This window comes from Crinia signifera, chromosome 6, assembly GCF_055691185.1.
Source record: "Crinia signifera chromosome 6, ASM5569118v1, whole genome shotgun sequence".
NCBI lineage: Eukaryota > Metazoa > Chordata > Amphibia > Anura > Myobatrachidae > Crinia > Crinia signifera.
This window is the reverse complement of record NC_139222.1, coordinates 210,911,727-210,938,083: the sequence shown is the minus strand read 5'-3', so window position 1 is coordinate 210,938,083 and position 26,357 is coordinate 210,911,727. Positions and strand designations below refer to the sequence as shown.

General features: G+C 46.2%; 1 long non-coding RNA gene across 1 annotated transcript in view; it reads right to left on the bottom strand.

Moving 5' to 3' along the window:
* Positions 1-10,613, bottom strand: part of LOC146008931 (uncharacterized) — a 159,581-nt gene extending 148,968 nt beyond the window's left edge. The window contains exon 1 of the long non-coding RNA XR_014444587.1: positions 10,239-10,613. This is a non-coding gene — a long non-coding RNA (uncharacterized LOC146008931). The remainder of the gene's footprint in view (positions 1-10,238) is intronic.
* Positions 10,614-26,357: the final 15,744 nt, after the last annotated feature.

Genomic DNA, 26,357 nt, shown 5'->3' with positions numbered 1-26,357 from the left:
TCGACATGGGTCTAGGTCGACAGGGTCATTAGGTCGACATAGGTTAGGTCGACAGTCAAAAGGTCGACATGGGGTTTTTTACTGTTTTTTGAGCCGACAGGCGGTATTTCATGCCCTACCATCCACTAGGGCGTGGTGGGAGAATAAAATAGTGTGCACTTCAAACTGTGTCCTGTCGACATTCGGGTAAAAAATCTGTGAAAACCCCATGTCGACATTTTGACTGTCTACCTAGCCCATGTCGACCTAATGCTTGTGTCGACCTAATGACATGTTGACCTAAATCCATGTCAACCTTAACCTATGTCGACCTAGTGGTGTCGACCCAATGCTTGTCAACCTAGTTGTTGTAGACCCAACACTCCAAATCCAATAAATTATCCTGTAAATTGCAGGAATCACAATTGAGATAATAGTGTCTATATTTATTTCACGTATTCACACAATTCCACCCCCTCCCTTTTTTTCACACTTAACAATTTACACTTTTACATCAGAGCCTCGACCTGGGTTATTGCCTCTCCACTTCGGGCCGGGGCTTGGTGTAAATGGGTTAAATAAAAATAACCTGGGTCATGTTCCCCGGGTGTCCATCCCGGCAAATGCTCAGGGTCCAACACGGGGTATCTTCCAGAGTCAGGGGCCGTGTAAATGGGTAACCCGGGTCATCCGCCCCTGGGACCCACTTCTACCAATAGGGGAGCCCATACCTCTGGACCTCAGCGTCCTGCGGTCAGTCCAGAGGTGGGGCAAGGGCCTTGTACAGTGTCCGCTGCTGTCTGTGGTGTTATGCAGGGGGAGCGATGTTTTGCATATGCATTTATGTGCAGGTGAAGACGCAGGGTGCGAGCGGGGGGGTGGGGGCGCGGGGCAGCAGCGATGGGCTTTTTCCCATGAAAATATTGGGTTTCCCATGCTAATGCGGGTGTGACACGGGTACGGTTGGGCGGGCAGCTGACATCAGTGAATGCCAGCTGCCCGCCCTCTTCCCGTACAGGCAGCGCGCATATCTAAGACACCAAATGTCTTTGATTTGCCTGCACTTTCCAAATCATTCGATGTATGCCGACCATCAAATGATCTGGCCCCCGCACTGAAGGCAGCGAATGGATGTTTATGGTAAATTCGCCAAGCAGCATTTCATCCACATGCAATGCTGTGAATTTCGCAGTGTTGCGTGTGGACCAGAATAAGGTCCAATATGCATACTTTAGTCACAATAAATCCAGTAATGTCCAATTTAGGAACACTTTTTTCTTCACCTTGTTTTGAATTGCAAAATTCCAGCAGGCCTGACCTATGATCTAAGGAGGTTAAAGCTGTGTACACACGGGGGCGATAGGGGCTAAAATCACTGGAAATATGGTCGCAGGCGACCATATTGCCAGTGATGGGAGTGTGCCCCGGCGATAAATCGCCGGGTGCGCGCTCCCGTTTTCAGCCCCGTTCTAATCGCTGGTCGCAGGAGCTTGCCGGCAGAGGTTCCCTTTCATCAGCGACCATCTCTGGTCGCTGATGAAAAGGAGAAACTGAGCAATATATTGCTCAGCAATGTATTACTAGCAATATATGGCTGATTAATATATCTCCCCCGTGTGTACAGGGCTTAAGTGATTGGCCACTTAAAACATTGTCAAGACTCACCTGATTGTTCCAATGCCTGCAATTTGCTATTACCCACATGCTCTGTTTCTTATACGGTGTGTATAATCCTATAGCCGTGTACACACGGCAGCGATATGGGCTATAATCGCTGGAAATGTGGTTGCTGGCAACCATATTGCCATTGATGGGAGTGTGGCCCGGCGATAAATTGCCGGGTGCGCGCTCCCGTTTTCAGCCCCATTCTAATCGCTGGTTGTAGGACCTTGCTCCTGCGACCAGCAGATTACCTCTGCGGCTCCCCTGGCAGAGGTTCCTTTTCATCAGCGACCATCTCTGGTCGCTGATGAAAAGGAGACACTGAGCAATATATCTCCCCCGTATGTACACAGCTTAACAGCCCTTAGCAATGAGACTTTATTCACAGACTGTCCATGGGCCATCTTGGGGGATCCAAATGGCCAATTCTGTATCAATTCAATTATCTGCCTTATATTGATTAGATAAACCTCTTAGCCAGGGAACTAAAAGTGGCCCCCAAATCAAATGTACGCACAATGAACACCAAATTTGGCAGAATGAATACACCTCTATACCTATGAGGAAGCCATTGGTTTCTATAAGCCTGGCAGTCTAGTGGCACCCAGACCTCAAGGATTATGTGACAAACCACAAATCCCCACATTTTAAATAATAACCCACGTTCCCCCACTGAGACTGAACACAGACCCCAACACCTCCAGCAAGCAAACAGATCATTACCATAATCCCCCCAAATATCACAAATATCCTCACCCCTCCCCATTGAAGCACAGAAAAGTGTTACACCTCCAGATAGCACACACTCCTGTCCCTTTAACAGATGGCACAATGGATGGAGGATGGGTGGCCAAGATAAATATGAGTATTTGCAGTATTGGGTACTCTGCTCTATGAACAGGCAAAGGTTGCTAGTGTGGGAACCCGGAGGGGGACAGTACCACTATTCCAGGAAAAGGCCACTAGTGTGGGAGCCCGGAGGCGGACAGTACCACTATTCCAGGAAAAGGCCACAAACAGTCACTGGCTGACAGGTGGCCTCACAGGTGTGCCGGCCTCCCGGGGAACATCCCTGTAAAGGCCCCCATACATTAGGCCAACTTGTCCTAGGGACAAGTCGGACCCAATTTACCTGCGAGCCGCCCGGCAGCTCCCCGGGAGGCTCACATACAATTTGGCACTTGATGTGCCATTTTTACATGGGATAAATCGCATGCGATTTATCCCATGTAAAAAAAACCCCGGGGAGCTGCAGGGCGGTGAGCAATAGTGGGGGCGGGCAGCGGCAGTAGTGGGGACGGGCAGCGGTGGTGGGGGCGGCCAGCGGCGGTAGTGGGGGCGGGCAGCGGCGGCAGCGGTGGGGGGGGGGGGCGGTCAGTGGCAGCGGGGACGGGCGGCGTTTGCGGTGAGCGCAGTGTACTTACACATAGCAGCAGCGGCGGGGACGGGACGCACAGTGGCGGCTATTATATTTTTAAAATACTTGTCAAATGACCGGCCGCTCTCTGATTGGCTGAGAGCTCTCCGGCCAATCAGAGAGCGGCCGGTCATTTGACAAGTATTTTAAAAATATAATAGCCGCCACTGCGCGTCCCGTCCCCGCCGCTGCTGCTATGTGTAAGTACACTGCGCTCACCGCACACGCCGCCCGTCCCCACCGCCGCTGCCCGCCCCCACCACCACTGCCGCTGGCCGCCCCCACTACTCCCCCGGTGTCTGTATGCATATGCCTGTCAGGTGGCAGGCATATGCATACAGGGAGGTCGGACGTGATCATATGTACAGACCGTCCGACCTCCCTGATCCGGTCCGATGCGCACGGGACCGCGCATCAGATCGGATCAAATGTCACATACCTACGATTTTGGGCCGATTTCATCCGATTATCGGCACAAAGTGCCAAAATCGGATGAAATCGTCCCAAAATCGCATAGTGTATGGGGGCCTTAAGGTCTATGGCCAATCTGCCCCTGCTCTTAGCAGAGTAATTAAAGTGACTTGTAGACTGAATCTAAAGGCCCCCATACATTAGTCCGACTTGTCCTTGATTTCCCCTGCAGCTCCCCAGGAGAGAGACACACGATTAGGCACTTGATGTGCAAAGTTTTTCATATGATAAATCGAATGTGATTTATCATATGCCCTTCCCGGGGAGCTGCAAGATGGAGGGAGCAGGGGGCTGTTGGACATCAAGGTGTCGGGTGGGGGACGCTGCAAGGCGGCTGGCAAGGGACACTGCAAGTAGGGCAGGGGATGCTGTGGGGCGGGTTCACAGAGCCGGCAGACGCCAGTGAGCGGAGAGCAGAGCAGGGGGAGCCAGAGCAGAGTGCTGTCACTGACTTCTGCATAGAAAAAAAAAAGTCCATACAAATGAATGGGCAGCCAGTGATTGGCTGAGCGTTCTCTCAGCAAGTCAGCAATTGGCTGAGAGAGCGCTCAGCCAATCACAGGCTGCCCATTCATTTGTATGGGCTTTTTTCCCCCTTGCAGCAGTGACACACTGGGCCACTCAAACTAGTAAACTGAGCGGATTTCAGGTCAAAGTTGCCCAGTGTGTATGGGCCTTTAGTCTTTGAATAACTTGTAAGAGATGTACTTAGAATTTACACTAATATACCTTTAAGCCAATCACAAATTAAAGAACCATTAGTAAGATGTGAGCAAGGCATGTAATTGTGCAAGCCCATCTGTATAGGAATAAGTAAACATGTCCCTTTTGGACACAGAAAAAAAGAAATATAGATGAATCTTGATTAACATGTTTATGTTCCTGTTTGGCAAATGCATTGAAATTTAAGAATGGTGATATAAATTAATAAATATAGCTCATTGCAGGTGAAAGTACAGTATATACAGTGTATATACTGTATACAGCAATTCAGGTGTTGTTGAACTGCATATGATTGTGCAACCAGTGGCTAATTCCCCAGCTTTAACCTGGCTCTGATCCCTTGCTGGTCAGGATCCCAACTGTCTGGCAGTTGAACAGTTGGGATTTCAGCGTTGGTACACTGACTGACCATCGGGATCTCGACTGTTGTGAATCATTCAGCACCCGTGATACTAATAGTTATTTAAGCCCCATTACTTAGCCTCTGTACAACATTTAACTAAACACCAGCCTTTGTTGTGGATAATGTATGGACAGGATTTTTGGGGGGCCTTGAGACCCACTTGGCCCTACACAGACATCGAGGTTGCCTTGTGGGAAATCAAGGCCTGCACTTATCACACACAGAAGTATCCTACTGACCCTCTTTATCTGGCTAATTATTCCATTCAGATATTTGTTTGTTTTGGCTCTTACTTATGATGGGCAGTTGATTGCTATTTCACACTTTCTGCTTTATATTTTCCTTGCAGAAGACTAACATAAAAACAATAAAATTGGCTGTTTATAGCATACCCCCCAACATGACCCTCTCCCATACCTCCCAACATGACCCTCTCTAGGAGGGACAGAATGCTCTTTTCATGAACTTCTATCCTTAATTTATGATTACCATCACCTGTGAAGCATCTTTCTTATCAGTTAACCTGTTTAAAGGCCCATACATAGTAGATGATATTATTGATCAAAAGATAGTACAGAAAGGGCTTTCTGAACGATATTGTGAACAATATCATCTAGTAAGTACGCTATGCATCTTTAACAATGCGTGTTCCCATGCGTTGTTAATGACCCCCTCCCTCGTCCAAGCATGTTCGGACAAGGGAGGACATCTTCAAAGACGGCCATGCTGCAGCTGCAGCATGACCGTCATTCCCGCCGCCGCCAGCCCCGTCGTGTGCGGCATTGGCAAGTGTGTATGCACTTGCATTTGCACACTCACACACTTTCATTAGCAGACCAGTTTCTGTCACATTGTCGGCCATGCCAAACACTGGGGGGTTAGTCAGACGTGGTTAGAGTTGGTTCCTGATGTGCACAGTATCATTTATCGGTACTTTGCGCATGCACAGGACTCATTCTGCACATGTGCCAACAAGTTCTGCAACACAGGACAGAACTGATAGCAACATCCAAGAAAGCAGCGGTGATAGTTACACCAAACACATATGAATCAAGGCCCCTGCGCAGCTGAACATGAAATTAGCATGTATGATACGGGGAACAGCAAATACTCTGCAGCAAGGTTGACATAGGCCAGCAGATTATACAGCAAAGCATGTACAGCCACTGCTCCCTGCCTAACTTGCCTACCTGACCCTCTCCTTCAGGGAGAAAATGCGGTACTTATGTATTATCTGGGCTCCTATGTTAAATGCACCCCATTTTTTCATACCCCTACTATCCAACTACGCATGGAGTTGATTTTATATAGTGTGGCGAGCGCAGCGAGCCACCGTGCCCGAAGCGTGGTGAGCGCAGCGAGCCCCGCGAGGGGACGCGGTCTCATAAGAAAAACGGGAGCCCAGATATTACATAAGTACCGAAAATGCTCTGTTCCTGTACTTCCCTGGTAATGTAGGATTGCCATCACCTGTGGTTAAACATCTTTACCTAGCTCCCCACAGGTGATGGCAATCATACATTACCAGGGAAGTCCAGGAACAGAGCATTTTCTCCCGCATGGAGCGGGTCAGGTAGGATCTAAAGGCCTAAAGGTGCCCATTCACGTTACAATTATTGCATACAATATTGTATACAATATCGCATCTCATCGATTTCCGGTTTTGCGATGAGATGAGATCTAGTACAAAAAGTATGTGGTGCACATACTTTTTGTACTAGATCTCATCTCATCGCAAAACCGAGATGCGATATTGTATACAATATTGTATGCAATAATTGTAACATGTATTGGCACCTTAACCCCTGCACAACCAACTATAAAACCAACCAATATAGAAACACCCATGCTGTCAGCCACAAATAACCATGCTGTCAGTACAACACATAACAGCACAGGCTCATACTGTCACTGGACATTCTTTTTCCCAACTGAGGGGCCTTGCTGTATGTTGACCAGGTCAGGTTCCTCTCACTACCTCTCTATGCCTGTCTCATCCCTGCAGCAGTTACCAGGCTCACACAGTCCTGTCTTTATCTTTGCAGTCCTGCAGGTCTAGACTGGCCGCTGAGCATCAAAGCCCTAACAGGAGGATACCTACAGCAGGACACTCCCGGCCTGACAAAAAGGCTCTTGTACTTATGTTCTATGCTGACAAGTATTACTTTCAGAGAAAACCTAGCAGGTAATCCTAGGGAAGTGTACAGGCCCAGCACACCCAACTCTGTGCTCCCAGTGTGTTCTTCCAGGTGTAAGCAACTCAGCAGGTAATGATTTCCACTGCACTGCAATACAGTATACTATACTGTATAACAGAAAGATGGTATTCTGGGATATGTATCACACCGGGTATGGATCATTAGCAAGAAGGTCGACAAGCATTAGGTCAACACCATTAGGTCGACATGGGTTTAGGTCGACAGGTCATTAGGTCAACACAAGCATTAGGTCGACATGGGCAAGGTCAACAGTCAAAAGGTCAAAACGGGGTTTTTCACTGTTTATTGCCCCAAATGTCGACACAGTCGACAAGGACACAGGTTAAAGTGCACAGCATCCCTAGTGGATGGTAGGGCATGAAATTCTGCCTATCGGCACATGTCGGCTAAAAAAAACAGTGAAAAACCCCATGTAGACCTTTTGACTGTGGACCTAATGCTTGTGTCGACCTAATGACCTGTCGACCTAGACCCATGTCAACCTTTCGGCATGTTGACCTAATGGTGTTGACCCAATGCTTGTCGACCTAATGACCATATCCCCTCACACCAGTTCCCAGTATAAACATGTAACTCAGTAGAATAGCCTAAACACTATATAGATTAACTTGTATTTACCTTTATGTATGTTTTTAAATATCTGATCTTTTCTCTGTTGAGATTTCCATGCAGTGATTCAGCTTTTTAGTGTACACTGTAAAATAACATAGGCGGAGGCTGTATACTGAATACATATGAACAGACACACTGAGCAGACAGTCATAATAGAAGTTCTTTTCTTTGTCAAAACACACAAGTTGCGAATGATCCAAGGAGATCCCATTAACAACTTCTCACATTCTAGTCTCTGTGTAACACCTTGAACAGAATCCACAAAGGAAACATTCTTGTGATGAAGTAGAGAGAAATGCATTGTGACAGCAGCTGACCTCTCCCACTGGTATAAAATGCTAAGTAATGCTCCTTATCACCTTCACCCAGCCTAATGCATCTTTCATACAGGAAGAAAGACTCTATTGTGTTGGAATAGGGGAAAAAGTCCAATATTTCTGCAATCATCTTCTGACAATCTCACAGTTCTCGTTACCACTACTAACAAGTTAACATAGTCTCTTTGATTCCCGGTACAAGGAGAGATGTGGAATAGTGTTTGATGTGCATCTGGTGTAGAACTGTCAGCACAGACTTCCAAGAGATTGGCGGCATGAACTAGAATGGTCATACATATTAATAATGACCATCTTCTGAGATAAGATCATTGTGAAATGAATGCAGTTCAGTGAGTAGAACCAGCATTTGGCTCCTCTCTTTATGCAGACATCTGTTTCCCAGTCTTTAAGCCTCTATTCTCCATGTGGGTCCTTGACACTGCTCAAAGAGTTGTTGTCTAGACAGATGTTCAGTCTTAACCCCTACAGCACAACACAGACTGGCTCTGCAGTCACACTACTACACTCTGCATGTTGAGAGTGAGGTATGCATTGTCAGTAGAGGTAATATAATTATGTTGGACAGTCGGTGCATATCACCACACATAGGCTAACCTTGATGAGCGGGCTGCTTAAAAGTCATGACTAATTTTCTAGGAGAGAAGTCTCGGAGTGTGGATCTGGGCAACTGCTGACAGGGACAGGCATTCTGATAGGACAACTGCATGTTAGAAATCTTCCTTATTTCTTTCTATCTGTATATACACATACTTTTTCTCAGATTGTATTGCTAATAATATTATGTTCACAATTCTATTATTTTGTCCAGGGACGTCACTAGATATTCGCAGGCCCCGTAGCAAAGGTTTGTAAGGGCCTCTATTTAGCAACCGATGGTGACAAATGTATGTAAAACATATTACTTAGACCAGTGGTTCCCAAACTTTTTTGAATCACGGCACCCTAGAGCATCAAAATATTTTCAAGGCACCCCTAGGCCAAATGTTTCTTATCGAGAAATTGAGAAAAAAAATATTAAATTAAGTACATTGTGTGTATATGTCACAGTTACCTGGTGAGGGACAGGATTTGCTTCTGTTTGTCCACATATATTATGTTTGGCAGCCACTAGCACTGGTTTTGCCTGGTACATTGACCATAAATAATATGAATTGATCTTGGTCTACCAACCCAAGGCACCCCTGCAAGTGTCCTGAGGCACCCCAGGGTGCCTAGACACACAGTTTGGGAACCACTGACTTAGACCGTAAAGGTGGCCCCCCTTCAGCTCTGGGCCCCAAAGCAGCTGCACCCCTTGCACCTATGGTAGTTATGTCCTTGTTTGTGACCTAGAACAACATAAATTCAAAACTGCATTCTATGCACCAGTGTTGTAGAGCTGGGCACAGGGAATGACAGTTTCATTTAAACACAGAAGACCTGTACCCTTCCCAAGATCACACATACTGCACAGTATGCTCAGTGCTGTGCGCTACCTGCCAGTCTATTATATTGTGGTACATCTGGCAGTAGTAGTGCTCTGTTTACAAACTGGGAATTTCTGAAGGCAATTTCGTCTGGAACCAAAACTCTGCCCACTTTGACCAAAGTTTTGGGTACTTAATTATACTTCATTGTGATCCTCAGTTTACTACAAACTAAAACACAATATGTATTGTTGTATTATTATTATTATTATTATTTACAATTTTCTAAACAATCTAACTTTTATGACAATTACATATGTAGCTATGTACAATGTTAAAAATATTTCTAGACTTAACATTAACTTATAGATTACTGTTTATTATCCAGAGAATGTATAAGGTTTCCTATATGTGTAAGATTTGCAACAGTCTATACAGACCACCTGTATTATAGATGTACTTTACCAGAATAAAGACAATGCTATTGGCTATTGAACAATATATCAGGAGCAGCCTGGTAGATACTGGCTCAGGGCACTGCTAAGGTCACACGTGCTGAGCTGATAAGTAAATGGCACTGCTGTGCTGCTATGCTATATTACCCTCAGTCAGCAACTGGAGGACTGGCACAGGACAGCCAGGGGTTAATTTGGCCGTTACTACTACTAAAGTAACAATGCTCATGTTTAGAAGCCTAGTACTGGCCTGAGGGGTCCCGCAACACAATGCAGTGATGCTGCCAGCTGCCAGAGGGCAAATGCCCAGCAGCAGCAGCAGCAGCAGGGGACACCTACACACGCACACACCCGTGATGACAAATTGCAATGCCAGCTAGCTGTCAGGTGGTTGCTGGTATATACAGGAGCTCACTGTGCACTTTCTGTAGGGCACTTACATGTACAGTATATCTATTACAGGTACATACAGCCAGGGGACACTCTGCACAGAATGCAGCAGCACCAGCTGGATCACCTGCCATACCTGCACTGTCTAATGCCAGTCACTTACCTGCAATGATGGCTCCGGTCCCAGTGAGGTCATAATCCACCAAAAGGAATACTTAAACATAAATCCCATGAAGTTGCCCGAAAACCAATAGATCCAAAAAAAAGCAAAGGTGCATTTTTATTCCCAAATATCGTGAATGCTGTTTCCATAAGAAATCCATTGCTGAGCCCATAGTATCCATGCTGGCTGGTGGTGGGGTGTAAATTCCTGTGCAGGGTCCCGGGCACAGGTTGTGATGTGAAGCATCCTGAGGCTTGAGCGCTGGCAGCTGGCTGGTCCCCAGTCCCACTGACTGCACACAACTGTCCTAGTGGCAGGAGGTAAGAGTACAACAATTACTCCAGGACACCCCCTTCCTGTCAGGGACCAGCTAGCAAGTACAGCACTCAGCTTTCAGGAGCAGCTCCAGCTGCAGCACTGTCTGCCTGTGTGTGGGCAGGCTTGTCTCACGGTGCCTAAGAGTGTTAACCCACTAACTGCTGAACACAGCTGATGTGCTCACTGCTTCTGTCAGCAGTAGGTATACATAAGGGACACATTTATTAACATTATTGTTACTAAGATTATGTGAAAAGGGTGTTTCCAGACTCATTTTACATTTTTTTACTTCACCTAAATGCATTAAAGAGATTTTGGAGTAATTTTTGTGAAAAAAAGCTCCAAGGACTTCAATTCACATTTGTATTCATCTATTTATTAACCGTTTCTTATATAGCGCACACATATTCCGCAGCGCTTTACAGAGAATATTTGAACATTCACATCAGTCCCTGCCCCAGCGGAGCTTACACTCTATATTCCCTACCACATGTACACGCACACACAGACATTCTAGGAGCCAAATAACCTACCAGCATATTTTTATAGTGGGAGTGGGCGGAAACCCATGTAAGTACCGGGAGAATATACAAACTCCGCAATTAAGGTGCCCATACACGGTGCGTTTTCACCGTGCCATGCGATATGCGCTCCCCCATTTTCACTACGTTGCGATCCAGTCCATAACGGGTGCGATCATTGCACCGTGTATGGGCACCTTTAGGCATACTTGCCTACCCTCTCGGAATGGCCGGGAGGGTCCCGCAAATTGGGTCCCCCTCCCGGCCCCCCGGGAAGGTGGGTAAGTCTCCCGCATTTTCGCCACAGCCCCTGCTCCCCCCTTCCACGCGATATAAAATGCAGAATTTCAGGGGCGTGGCTAAAATGCCACGAATTGCGCCCATCCACAGACCTGCAAATTAACGTGGCTGCCTGTTGTGGGGGCGGGGCTTGGTGACATCAACTTCACCCCGCCCCCGAAACTTAGCCTCGTCCCGCCCCCCTTTCACTCATCTCCTGGAGTTTCTAAAAGTCTGCATGTATGCCTTCAGGTCTATGGTGGGACCGATCTCATGACCTCAGCGCTGTGAGGCAGTAATGCTAACCATTACACCATCCGTACTGCCCATTCATACTTATGAAGGGGAATGCAAAATCCCCGATAATGCTGCAGAGTGGATTCACAGAGACAGAACTTTCTCTCACGCTCTGTACTTGCATGTGATAATTAATAAATCCATACGTTGTAATCAATTATCGCATTACGAATAGGGCTGATATCATCACAGCACATCACCCCCTAAATCTTTACCAGTGTTTGTAGGACAAGTAGCCAGACAGCTATGCACTTCTGATAAGACTGAATGTTGAGTGAGGATATTTTGCTGGTTGTTTATCACTCTCCATTTTATCACTTTTTGAAGCTTGATACTGTACATCTAGCCCTAAAGGCCTATACACACTGGGTGATTTTGAGCTTAATATCCACCCAGTGTGTGTGTGAGCAGGCAATGAGCGGTGAGCACTGATGCGGGCTCCCACATCATTGCTGGCGGCTGCCGTTGCTTCTGCTCATATTACCAGCAGACTATAGGGATGACCGATGGTTGCCATCGATGGTGATTCTGCAACCAGTCATCGATAGGATTAAACCAGTGGTAGCCAACCCTAGCCCTCGAGAGCTACCAACAGTTCACATTTTCCAGACAACCTAGCTGCTGCACAGCTGCACTCATTAATCACTGACACATTTTAAAAGATGCACAGATGGAGCTAATTAGCTCACTTGTGATTCTGTGAGGAGACCTGCAAAACATGCACTGTTGGTAGCTCTCGAGGACTAGGGTTGGCTACCCCAGGATTAAACTATTTGATGGATAACATACCTCCCAACATGACCCTCTCCAGGAGGGACACAATGCTCTGCTCCTGCACTTTCTTTTTAATGTAGGATTACCGCCATCTGTGTTGAACAGGTTAATTGATAAGAAAGGTGCTTTAACACAGGTGATGGCAATCATACATTAGGAGGGAAGTGCAGGAGCAGAGCAATGTGTCCCTACTGGAGAAGGAAATGTTGGGAGGTATGGGATAACCATCAATAGTTTTAGGTATCAATGGTCATCCATTATTTTTTATTGAATCGCCCATGGGCCTTTTATAACTTGGGGGTGGGGCTTCTGGGTGTTGGGGGCGGGGCGTGTCCTGGCACCTTGAAAAAAAAAAAGAAACATCGGTTCTCCTTTGCCATCGATGTAGGGAAACCATCTGGTTCTCCTAGATCGATGGCAAAAGTATTAAACATCGACCAAAAACCATTGATGATTTCAAATCGATGGTTGATGGCCATCCCTAGACTGAACGGCTTTCCATAGAGTCCTGCTATAGAAAGCCGTTCACAGCATGTATGCGTGTGTATGCACTGAGCGATTTTCAGCCCAGCAATTTTAGCGATCATTGCTGTGCATACTCGCTGTGCAAAAACGCCAAGTGTGTATGCACCTTAAGTGATCTAAGGAGTTTGACAAATCAATTGCAATGGGGGAGATTCTCTGAGCTAAAAATGCAGTAAAAACCCCGTTATCAGGGTTTTTACCGCGTTTTGGGATGCTGTAAGCATCCTTCACCAGGTTACCGTGACGGGGGGCATCGCCAGAAAAATCTGGTGATGCCCCATAGAAGCCAATGGGCTTCTACCGCATCCCACCACCGCCCCGCAACGACCCCCCGCCGCCCCGCACGGACCCCCGCATCGCCCCTTCCCCCCTCACCTGTGTCCGGGCAGAACAGAGCTGTGCTGCCCGGACCTGTGACCTCCTCCCTGTACTGATCCTCTTCCAGGTGCAGGGAGGAGGAGAGCCCGGCGCAGCAGCAGCAGCGCCGGGTGTGTGAGGGGGGAGACGCCGGGACCTGCTGGGACCCGGCGACTCACCGCAAAGGACAGCTCTTAACGCAAGAGCTGTCCTTTGCTATAATTATCGCATATGTTAGAACATATGCGATAATTATAATTGCGAAGAGAGGCGAAGGGGGGCGGAGATTCTTAGAGAATCTCCCCCAATATCTGTTACTGCAGACTCCTTCCATAATTTTGTGCCTCTGCAATGCTGCCATGCATGTGCGGTCTGCCATTCTGCGGTAATTGATGGGGTCCTGAAATAATTTTTTTTTGTCTGACAGGGTCCCAGATTTAAATAAATAGTTAGTGAACCCCAGGTTTAATTTATAATGTACACATAGGGCAATTGTACTGTAACTGTATAAACACATTCAGCAAGAGTCCCAGTGTCCTGATTTATTTAAATGAGGCATCACATTATAGTTCAATGAATAAGGGTATATATATGTGATTTAAGTGATTTATTTAAGTGATAACATTTTTGGGCCTAAATTTCCATTTGAAATATACAATTTTCATGCAAATTTACTAAAATTGATAGCGTAGAATTGATTTACTAAAAAATGATAGCGTAAAATTGGCACATGTGTTACCAGGGGCCGGCAGAGAGGGATCCGTGTTTGGAAGAGCCATTGGCCACTATAAGCTAACGGGTGTGGTACAGGGGTCCGACAGTTGGGATCCCGACCCGGCACCCAAGCTAACACCACCCTGAGGGGCTGCATTTACCAATGAAAATAAAGAGATAGATTCTGCAATTGATCTAAAGTACATCTGTGGGTTTCTTAATACCTGTGGGTAACCCCTCCTGATAATGCAGTAGGTCTAAACGAGATACAAATTCTTGAGAAAAAATGCCCCACTGATCATTCACTAATCCAGGGACTGATTCATATGTGCAAATCTGCGCCTATGAAAACTATTTTAAATACCTTAGCTCAGAACTAAAAATGTAGTTTCCGCATATCTGCACAGTACAAGGCGTCCATTGTTAAAAAGTTGATAACTATTCTCTGCTTGTCGCAGCCATAGAAAATCTGTTATTCTGTCATTTATCAAGAAATATTGTCAAGGAAGTTAATGCTACAGCATTCTGGCCCACATACCGCCACCATGGGGAAGTTATTGCTGGCTATTCCTGCAGTGCTGTCACTAGCGTAAAACAATTTGATAAGAGCAAAACTATTGAGACCGTAAGAGTCACACAAAGCTTCTATTTCATTATTTAGAGCCCGGGGGAGGGAGGGGGATATGGGCCTGTGCATAGAGAGTTCGATTATTGTTAACCAGGGTCGCCAAGAGTGGGGTGGAGCAGGTACTAATTACCCGGGCTTGCTGAGGTGCCTAGCGGGGGTCCTGGTGCAACCCCCCCCCTTCCCCCCTCCGTTCCTCCCAAACAGCAGCAGCAGCACACACCTACAGCATGTGCTGTGCTGACAGCAGGCTCAGCATAAGCGTCTCACTGAGAGCGTGAGAGCTCATGCTGAGCCTGCTGTCAGCACATGCTGTAGCTGTGTGCTGCTGCTGCTTCCGAGGGAGGGGGGGGGACAATAACACTCCCCCCTCGACTCTAGGGTGTTTTTTAACCTCCCTAAACCTTTTTAGAGGTGTGGCCTAATCACTGGACGTTGCTAGGCCTCCCTCGATTGTGCCACACCCCCAAAATTTTACCGGGGCTCAGCATACTTCTCGGCGGCCCTGCTGTTAACATGTGCACAGAGTTAGATTACTGTGTGGAGCATAATATGGTGTAAAGAGCATTACAGCATGGGCCCTAGTATGGTATAAGGGGCACTATTGTGTCAGTGTAAAAGTTTTTATCCTGCAAGGCCACACCAATTGCCATGCATTTTTAGTGTCTACACTGGGAGTCAACATGTATACTTAGGGCCGGCGGAACCCGCTCAGCGAGGGATGCAAAGCAGGGAGGCGCTGGCCAGCAGAGACGCTCTCCGTGCTCTGCACCCTGCTCCTGTCAGCTGCCGCTACCTGTGAGACGCTGATGAGACGCCCTGCAACATGAAGCACCCGGAACGGTGAGCTGAGCGTCGGAGGAGGCATAGGAAAGCGCCGGAGTTACTGCAGTGCTAACTGCACTACTAGCAGGAGCCACTAGATGCCCCCATCTCAGTGTGGAGCTCTGCACAAGAGAGATGGCATGCCCCGGGAGCCTACAGAGGAGCTGGCTGAGTGAGTTTGTTTTTATTTGTGTGTGTGCCTCTCTCTCTCTCTCTCTTAATCTATTATCTCTCTCTGTCTCTATCTATCTATTATCTGTCTGTCGCTGTCTATATCTCTATCTCTGTCTGTCTATATCTTTCTCTCTATCTCTCTCTCTGTCTATATCTCTCATGTTTCTCTTTCTGTATCTATCTATCTCAGGGTTGCCGACCCTCCCGGAATTTGCGGGAGTCTCCCGGAAATCGGGTCCTTCCTCCCGGCCCCCGGAAGGGTGGGCAACCCTCCCGGAATCAGGGGGACCCCCACTGAGCCCCCTGATCGCGGCATTTATATGCCGCAATCCGCGGGTCTCAGGGGAGGGGGCGGAGCTAAAACGCCACAATTGTGACGTTTTAGCCCCGCCCCCTCCATGGATATCAGTTATTTCTGCCATTTGATGTAATGGGGGCGGGGCTTAATGACGTCACAGTTAAGCCCCGCCCCCAAAACGCGTAATGCAAGATTCCTCTACGGGCTTCTCCCGGAGAGGATTTTTTTAAAGTCGGCAACCCTGATCTATCTATCTCAGGGCTCGACAAACCCTGGAGGCCAGGTCGACCATATTCTTGCTCCTTAGCGACCAGATTTTTGACGGGGGAAGCAGAATCTGGTCATAGCAAGGTGTGCATGCGGTAGCAGCTTTGCATAACAAATCCACTGCGGCTATTACAAAACCTGGTGCCGGCACCGCGAACCAGTACTTCAGCGGCAGCAGTAGTTCCGGCTCCTCGCGCACACAGCAGTAGCAGCTCCGGGCTGCTCCTCCTCCGGCTGGGAGGGCACCATGTACCCGGCAGCCACCACCACTAACCCCTTGCCGCTGTGAGAGCCCGGCCTCCTGTGCACACAGTAACTTAGGCTGCGGGGCCACCATGTACTTGGCCGCCACTAGCCCCCAGCCTCAGCATCCTCCAGCCAGGGATGGATATAGATCACGATCGCCCTCTTTGCCCCCCTTCCCTTTGATGCAGCGCTGCCAGACCAGGAGGAGGAGGCAGTAAAAGGACAGCCGGGGTGATTCCTGCAGGGAGGGTGATCATTTCTACCTGTTCCTGTGTTAACCTCTAAGCACTCGGATGGCTGCCAGCTGTGCGGGGAACGCGGGAGTCCGGGGTCTTATTGGCACACTCTGGGTTTGTTTAGTTGTAGTGCTGCCACTGCCACCCTGCTCTACGCAACCTGCTTCTACTGCTGAGGGATGTGTGAGCTGGTACTGAGAATGCCAGACAGAGAGATGCCCCTGTGTGACACTCCTCCAGATGTATGTCCTGATATGGTGCACCTACTGAACTTTTATTTAACAATCTTTAAGAAAGCGAAATATAAAAACACACAAACAAAAACATGTACGCAATATGTTTAAAAAACGGCGGCTCACTAATCCCACACTACGTATTGGCTGTTATGATATATTTATATACAGGTATAAGTAGCCGACACCTCTTGTAATATTGTATTATTTATTTAAATATTGTGGTGTTTTTCGGCTATGATCCCCTGTGCAAAGGCGCATGGCAATGGCATAGGTGTGGTTATAATATAACCGTAGGGTGACACAATATTATGGTGCAAGCCACAAATACAGAGATAGTTTCCCTGGGTATCTGCCTGGGCTGCTGTTTGTACTGCAGATAGAAACACGACTCTTTTTAAATGAGTTGACACTGGTGTCGACCAATATGGTGGCCCATAGGTTTGAGTTTATCCAAATTATTGGTGGTCGTTACCAGTGATAAGGTCAGGTGTATAAAGGTCCTTAATTCTCCACAAACTAGTGTGGAAAAAGAGGGCTCTATTGAAATAAGTTGACACTGGTGTCGACCACTGTGACGGCCAACAATTATATTAAGATCTACCTTATCAGTGGTTGTCACTGGTGGTGAAATCAACCACATACATGTGGGTCACCAATATTTACCGGCTGGTATCAAATTTGTTTGGCAATGTGTATGTAATCGTTGACATAGGGGTCGACTGATAACAGTTCCCACTGAGCAAATTAAACACTCTGTCTCTTTAATTTGACTTTAGAGTGTTATATTCGCACTATTGCTCAAATATCTCTGTAGCAATGTGCGTGACTTCTCTAAATATGACACATTTTACAAGTGTCATAAATCGTGGAATAGTTGTGTCAAACACGATTGATCGTGTATGCTAATATATAAAGCTAGGATTGCTTTTGCAAGAGACAGTCTCAGTGTACCTGTTGTTACTTATATATCCAATTCCAGTGTCAATTGGTATAACTATAATAGATATTGAGCAAGAGTCAGTTTATTACATCAATTTGATATATCAGCCCCTCTAAGTGCAGACTCAGGGACTAAAAGATAGCTCTTGTGGTGTTTTTCACCGTATTATGTGTCCATAATCAGGACTACTCGTCACATTCAATATTGCAGGGGGGTTGAGATAAAATGCTATGTGCACTAAGCAGCACCGAGAGTAACTACTGGGTATGTTAATCTCTGTGTAAATTACACATGCAGTGCAGTGAATGCACTGAAAACACTTCTCTGGACTGTTTATATGGGCGTGATATGCTTAGCCCAAACTGCAACAGTGATATGCTTAGCCCAAGCTGCAACAGTGTAGCTGAGTTAAAGTGATGACACTCGATATCCCCCTTGCACGTGAATCTGTGGCTTGAGAATGTCACCACTAGCCGGCATGTGCTTCGCTGTAGCCGGCTTGAAAAAGCTACAGCGAAGCACGCGCCGGATAGCGGTGATGCTCTCTTTCCCAAACTAATGAATCGGATGTATTTTGATCTGTAATTTTGTTTCACAGGAAGCCCCATTAATGTGTATTAGACGCATGAGCTGACAGAGTGAGGAGATCCTCACTGGCGTGGTGGGCGCAATTGGTGACATTCTCAAGCCACAGATTCACGTGCAAGGGGGATATTGAGTGTCATCACTTTAACTCAGCTACACTGTTGCAGCTTGGGCTAAGCATATCACGCCCAAATAAACAGTCCAGAGAAGTGTTTTCAGTGCATTCACTGCACTGCATGTGTAATTTACACAGAGATTAACATACCCAGTAGTTACTCTCGGTGCTGCTTAGTGCACATAGCATTTATCTCAACCCCCCTGCAATATTGAATGTGACGAGTAGTCCTGATTATGGACACATAATACGGTGAAAAACACCACAAGAGCTATCTTTTAGTCCCTGAGTCTGCACTTAGAGGGGCTGATATATCAAATTGATGTAATAAACTGACTCTTGCTCAATATCTATTATAGTTATACCAATTGACACTGGAATTGGATATATAAGTAACAACAGGTACACTGAGACTGTCTCTTGCTAAAAGCAATCCTAGCTTTATATATTAGCATACACAATCAATCGTGTTTGACACAACTATTCCACGATTTATGACACTTGTAAAATGTGTCATATTTAGAGAAGTCACGCACATTGCTACAGAGATATTTGAGCAATAGTGCGAATATAACTCTCTTAAGTCAAATTAAAGAGACAGAGTGTTTAATTTGCTCAGTGGGAACTGTTATCAGTCGACCCCTATGTCAACGATTACATACACATTGCCAAACAAATTTGATACCAGCCGGTAAATATTGGTGACCCACATGTATGTGGTTGATTTCACCACCAGTGACAACCACTGATAAGGTAGATCTTAATATAATTGTGGGCCGTCACAGTGGTCGACACCAGTGTCAACTTATTTCAATAGAGCCCTCTTTTTCCACACTAGTTTGTGGAGAATTGAGGACCTTTATACACCTGACCTTATCACTGGTAACGACCACCAATAATTTGGATAATCTCAAACCTATGGGCCACCATATTGGTCAACACCAGTGTCAACTCATTTAAAAAGAGTCGTGTTTCTATCTGCAGTACAAACAGCAGCCGAGGCAGATACCCAGGGAAACTATCTCTGTATTTGTGTCTTGCACCATAATATTGTGTCACCCTACAGTTATATTATAACCAAACCCATGCCATTGCCATGCTCCTTTGCACAGGGGATCATAGCCGAAAAACACCACGATATTTAAATAAATAATACAATATTACAAGAGGTGTCGGCTACTTATATCTGTATATAAATATATCATAACAGCCAATACGTAGTGTGGGATTAGTGAGCCGCCGTTTTTTAAACACATTGCGTACATGTTTTTGTTTGTGTGTTTTTATATTTCGCTTTCTTAAAGATTGTTAAATAAAAGTTAATTTTTATTTGTGTGAGTCCCAGTAGGTGCACCATATCAGGACATACTTTTCTTCTTTTGTTATATGTGTCAATTTTGATGTCCAGAGGTAGCACACCCCCCACAGTACTCGTTACGAAATTATCTAGTGTACTTGGTGCATTGGGGGTCCACCCATAATCCTCGAAAATCATGAGGGTCCTGTGCGAATAGCAATCCTTTTTGTGACTCCTCCAGATGTGACTGTATTTTGGAGTGCGACAGCCTGCCAGCTTTGTGACTGTATCCCTGGGGTGTGACATTCCTCCAGATGTATGAGAGTATTCCTGGGGTGTGATACTCCTCCAGATGTACAGGTCCTCCATCTATGTGACAGACTTTCTAGTGTATTTGTGTGTGTGGGAGACAGTCCTGTAGTCATGTGACAATCCTACAGCTCTGTGTCAGTTCTGTGTCAGTTCTACTATGTGAGTGGCATTTGTTTGCCTACAATAGAGCCCCAAACCACCCTTTTAATACAAGGTGCACAGGTGTACTTGTCACTCACTGACACTTCCCAGGTCACCGGGCAGGTGTACTCATTACTCATTAACACATTTTCAAGTATCTAACTTGTGCATCTGTGAAGAGATCTGGAAAACGTGCACTGTGAGGACCAACTTTGGGAACCACGGATATGGAATTATATATATATATATATATATAATTCCATATCCGTGGTTCCCAAAGTTGGTCCTCACAGTGCACGTTTTCCAGGTCTCTTTACAGATGCACAAGTTAGATAAATATTTATATACCCTTCCCCAAGGGCAGGTCATTATGGCATGTGGTATAATGCATTATGTATAGCATGTGGTGTAATAGGTGTGTGACGTGTAATAAGCATTATGGTGCAAATTTTCAGCACAAACTGTCCCTATGTTTAGTTTGGCTCCTACACTTTCATCCTGGCTCCTAGATTTTAAAGAAATTTGTCGAGCCCTGATCTATCCATCTATCATCTCTCCCTCTCTCTCTCTCTAAAATCTATCTCTGTCTATCTGCCTAATATCTGTCTGTCTTTTTACTTATCTAAGGGTACTATAACAAAAAAAATCAAACAGGAAGAGGTACTCTAACAAAAACTTTTTTTATAGCACAAATTGTCCCTTTATAGACTATGGGCAGTATTCAATGAGAAAAATTCGCTGTGATTTCTGGAGAGTTTGTGCTTTTCACGCGGTGGAGAGAGGTTTTTTTTCTCCAAAGGCGAGCCACCCTATTCAATGTGAAATATTCTCCGTCTTTCTAAGTGATTCTCGCCGTCTCTCTCCGTGTAGAAATTCTCCATCTTTTGATGGAAAACAGGAATGTGAACTTTTAAACTAAAAGGGTGTTTTTTTTAATTTTGGTGTCAAAAAATCAGGTTTTTTTTTCTGTGAAGGGCCATGTTATTTTTATTCATGTGCCTATAGCACATTAATATATATTTAATTTTAAAAAAAAAAATATTTTTTTACATTTTTTTTTTTTTTTACACAGTGCAGCCAGCAGGGGGCCGGAGCGCTCGAGCCGCTCATTAGATATTCATATATTCACTGCACCCGATGCACGTTCGGGTACAGTGAATACTGGGTCCCCCGCTGGCTATAGGGGGGGCAGCCTGTGCTGCCTGGGTCCAGGGGAGCCCTGCTCCCCTCCCCATATCCCCTGCAGCAGCCAAGAGAGACTTTAATCTCTCTTGGCTGCTACGTCCAGTGGCAAACGCAGGATTTTCAGAAGGGGGTTTCCATAGGGGCGAATCAAAGCACAGAGATGGACACAATGTATATATATATACAGGGGCGTCAACAGCAGTGTAGACCCCTGGGCATAGCAATGTATTGGGGCCCCTACCGATCCTCCAGCTGTAGGGGTGGGGGAAGCTTTGATGTCCCCCGGGTGGTAGGGGGTATTATAACAACCGCTCAGCATTTAGGGCCTGGATCAGTAATTACCACTAATTACCCCTTTACTGCACAGATGGTGAGAGATGGGGAGGGAGAAGAGGGCATTGGGCTGAATGAAGGGGTCCTGATACATAACTTCCAGGGTGGTAGAGGATGTTTAATACGCAGAGGAGGGGTGTATAGTGGAGTGGGCATATTATCCATAATTTTCTGGTGGGAGGACAGCTTGCTTGACTGCAGATATCTCCAGTTCCCAGAAATACATTTATTAGATTTTAATGGATTTAAAAACTAGATAATCCCACCTACCAAATGGTAATGGGGACTAGAGGATGAGAGTTCAGGAGGCAGAGCAATCTGCCAACGAGCATATAAAACTACATACCAGGTGTGTGGAGCTGGAGCAGTAACCAGCTGCTGGAAGGCTGATATCTCTGGTTCTGAGAACAGTAGAGACAAGCTACTAGTGTCCCCCAATGGGGGAGAGTCCCAGCTTTTGGAATATACCCTCAGAGAAACTCTGAGTCAGACAGAACCTGAAATATCTGACTTGGAAGAGCAATTAACAGGCTTGGATGGGGACCACTGCTTTGAAGTCAGATATCTCTGGTTCCCAATGGCCGATTTTTAAAATTCTTGTACCCATGGAAAGAGGGGACCCTCAGCTTTCAGGCTAGGGCCCTTAGACTCCTGGGGGGGTTTCTGGGTACCCAGAAACCCCCCCTGCGTGCGCTACTGACGTCCCCCGGCTCCCTGACAGCTCCCTGCCGCGGACGCTCGTCCGCTGCAGGGGTTAAGACTCGCCGCGAGTGGCGGCGAGTCTTTAACACGTTGAATAGGGGGAGCAGGAGGCTCCGGAACACGGAGAGTGCATGGCGAGAGAAAAAATCTCTCGCCATGCACAGAGAATATTTGACATTGAATACTGCCCTATGTAAGGGAGGGCGCAAAATTTTAGTTTGCGGGAGGGTGCAAAATTTTAGTTTGCGGGAGGGCGCCAGACACCCTAGCACCGGCCCTGTGTATACTGTAGAAACAACACTGTGTGGATGTTTTGGAATTTGGACAAATTAAAAAATCCTTTAATATGGAATTATGTAACCCTACTTATATACTTATAAATACTTGAATCAGCAAGAACCTATATGATACATAGTTTCAGCCCTTTTGCCATATTTTAATCTCATGCTGTATTTGACGCATGCTGTATATGATGTGTATGTGCATAGTTGCTTAATGCACACTCGATTGGAGAAAGAGTATTCCAATGGTTGCATTGTAATTCTGTGTGGTAGTATCCAATCAGCCTGTACCCAAAAAAGGGACAAACATATATTGGATAACAGTATAGAAGTCATTCATTGGCCTAAAGCAAAGAAATTGGGCTCTTAAGAGGTGTCAAATGACTAATTTATGCCATTTCTAATTAGAAGCATTACTCCACTCTGTTACAAGCACCATACACAATGTCCTTTATATTTGACAATCAGTCTCAGTACTTTTGTATTTACTGCATTTTATCTATGTCATCTTTATATGCAATGATGCTTTTAACTGTAACAACTGGAGTGATATTTTTGCTTCAATAAAAATGTTTTGAAAAAAATTAAAAACATACAGTAGTAAGAATTGTCTTCTAGCAAAATGATGCTCTAGTGGCCAACTCATGGCTCTTGAGCCACATGTAACTCTTTTCGCAATGAGATGCGGCTCCCGAGCACACAGTACTGTGGATTGCATCATCAGGGGTGCTGAGAGAGGGGGGGAGCAGGTACAATTTACCCGGGCCCGGGCCTGTCAGGGGGGCCCTGGTCTGGACACACAGGTTTTTTTTTATTTGTTGGCAAGTACTCCCAACATGACCCATTCCATTAGGTACAAAATGCTCTGTTCCTGGACTTCCCTGCCAGTGGCAGTTACAGAGGTTGGACTCCAGCACAGTCCAAAATTCAAAGAGGGGCAGTCACATCAACTGCCGGTGAGTCCAGGACAGTGATGTTTGGGGTGGCATTAGGTGTGGCTCCCCTTTTTGAATATTGGACTGTGCTGCAGGCTCACATCTGTAACTGCCACTGGCAGGGAAGTCCAGGAACAGAGCATTTTGTAACTAATGGAATGGGCCATGTTGGAGGGTATGTGTAAATCCTTTGCAAAGAGCATGTAACCTCTGGCAGAGCATGTTAACCCCTGGCAGAGCATGTCAATCAGGGCAGACAGGTTAATCCCTGGCAGAGAATGTTAACCCCTGGCAGAGCATGTTAACCCCTTAATATGCAATGAGCATTACGGTGTGTGGCATAACGTGTAATGAGCATTATGGCATGTGGTATAATATGTAATGGGTGTGTGACATGTGTAATAGGCATTACTGTGTAAATTGTTGTACGTGTATCCACCTTGGAAGCAGTGGCGTAACAATGGGTCCGTAGAGTGTGTGGGAGCTCCGTCCGTGGGGGCCCCAGGAAGTTGTTGTACCGGGGCCCAGGATTTCTCTTGGCGGCCCTGTGCATCATCAGACTGTTGCGGAGGGTGCAGGAACCAGCACACAGTGGAGTAGTGCACAATCACTGTAGTCTCTGTTAACATCGGCTGCCCAGCTGCCTCCAGCTGTGCTGACATGTCGCTAAACTCTCTGCAGACATCGGCTGTCAGCTCCTCCTTCTGTATCCCGCCGCACTGACACGTCGTTGAGCTCTCTGTTAGCAGCAGCTGTCGGCTCTTGCATCCTCCTTTATCATCCATATGAAACCCCCATATACCTGTCACACATCGCTTAACCCACTATTGTCCATTTTGCAGAATACCCCCCAAAAATTACTTGTCATTATTGGCAAAATGAAACTAATTAAAAACCTCTAAGTGCCTAATTTAATTATTAAGATTCGCTAAATACTATGCAAATTGAATTTGCATGGCTAATTGATAAATAAAAAAACACCCAGCCGCATTATATTGCATTTACCAAATCTGTGTATACTGGTAATTGGGGCTAAACAAATACCCTCCTCAATGTTAGAGAAATCCTGGGTTTCCTGTCCTTCAAAACTCTTGCCTGTGGTAGCTAGGGATTCCTGAGGAGCCTGTCACTCAGGGGGTTATTTTGGTTCACTCTTTCTGACAAATTCCTTCTCAGATGGACAAAATCATGTGCACTGCAGGTGGGGCAGATGTAACATGTGCAGAGAGAATTAGATTTGGGTGGGGTTTTTCTTCAAAGTGAGATCTATATTGCAGTGTAAAAATAAAGCAGCCAGTATAATAAATAATAAAATAACTCACCCAAATCTAATTCTATCTGCACCTGTTACATCTGCCACACCTGCAGTGCACATGGTTTTGTCCATCTGAGAAGAAATTTGCCTCTAAGAGTGAACTAGAATAAGGCCCTCAGTTATTATCTTGACATCTACAGTATTGTCAGTGTCCTTATAGACTGTTTCCATGAGGTAAAAGGTGTACCCTTGACTCTTGTTAATCAGAAGCACACACTTGCGGTAGAAAATATAAAATAGAAAGCTGAAACAGACCCTGTTCCCTAGTGCGATTGACTGTCTATGCATGAGAGGGAAAAGATTGATTTGACAGACATTCCATTAATGTTAATAAGTAGAGATGTGCGGTCCGGATTCTGAATAATACGAACCGCTACGAACTTGGGGATCCGAGTATTACCGAGGCGCGGCTCGGCAATTCCCGCCAGACTCGGATCCCAAAGCAAGGCCAAACGGCGCCTTCCCGCCGTTGGATTCTCGTGATACCTGGGGCGAAATGTAATAGGGTGCGATTTTTGGACGAGTTCCAAACTCGCCAGAAATCGCACCTTTAAAAATCGTTTTTTGCCGCGAATTCGCATATGTAATGAGATGCGAATTAGCGGCAAAAAATGCGATTTGCCGCGATTTCGGACGATTTTCAGTCATGAAAATGTGCGCATTTTCATATATGCGAGTTTGAAAAAAAAATAAAATAAAAAAAAACCGCGTGGGGTCCCCCCTCCTGAGCATAACCAGCCCCGGGCTGAAAGAGCCGGCCCTGGTTTCATAAAATCAAAGGAACAATCAAGTTGGGGTTTCCATGATTTTATAAAACCAGCACCAGGCTCAAGGGCCGGTCCTGGTTCCCAAAATACGGGGGACAAAATGACTGGGGGTCCCCCGTATTTCAAGAACCAGCACCGGGCCCAACCAGCCAGCAGGGTAATGCCACAGCCGGGGGGAGACTTTTTATACAAGTCCCCCCGGCCAAAGCATTCAGCCCTCTGACTGGTCAGCATGGGCAGGGGCCCTGGGGGAGTGGGGACCCCCCCAAAGAAGGGGTCCCCCCCCTCCAGAACTTACCTGCCCATGCTGAAGCCCGGGGCTGTCCTCGATGCCCCTGGGCTGTGGGCATCGAGCTGATTAATGGTGTAAAAAAATAGATAAAATCCTATTGTGTATTGCTGTGGAACTATGAGTCCCAGCAAGCCTGCACCACATGCAGGGACTTGGAGAACCACAAGTCCCAGCATGTGGGGCAATAAAGGGCCCGCTGGGACTAGTAGTCCCACAGTACTACAAAT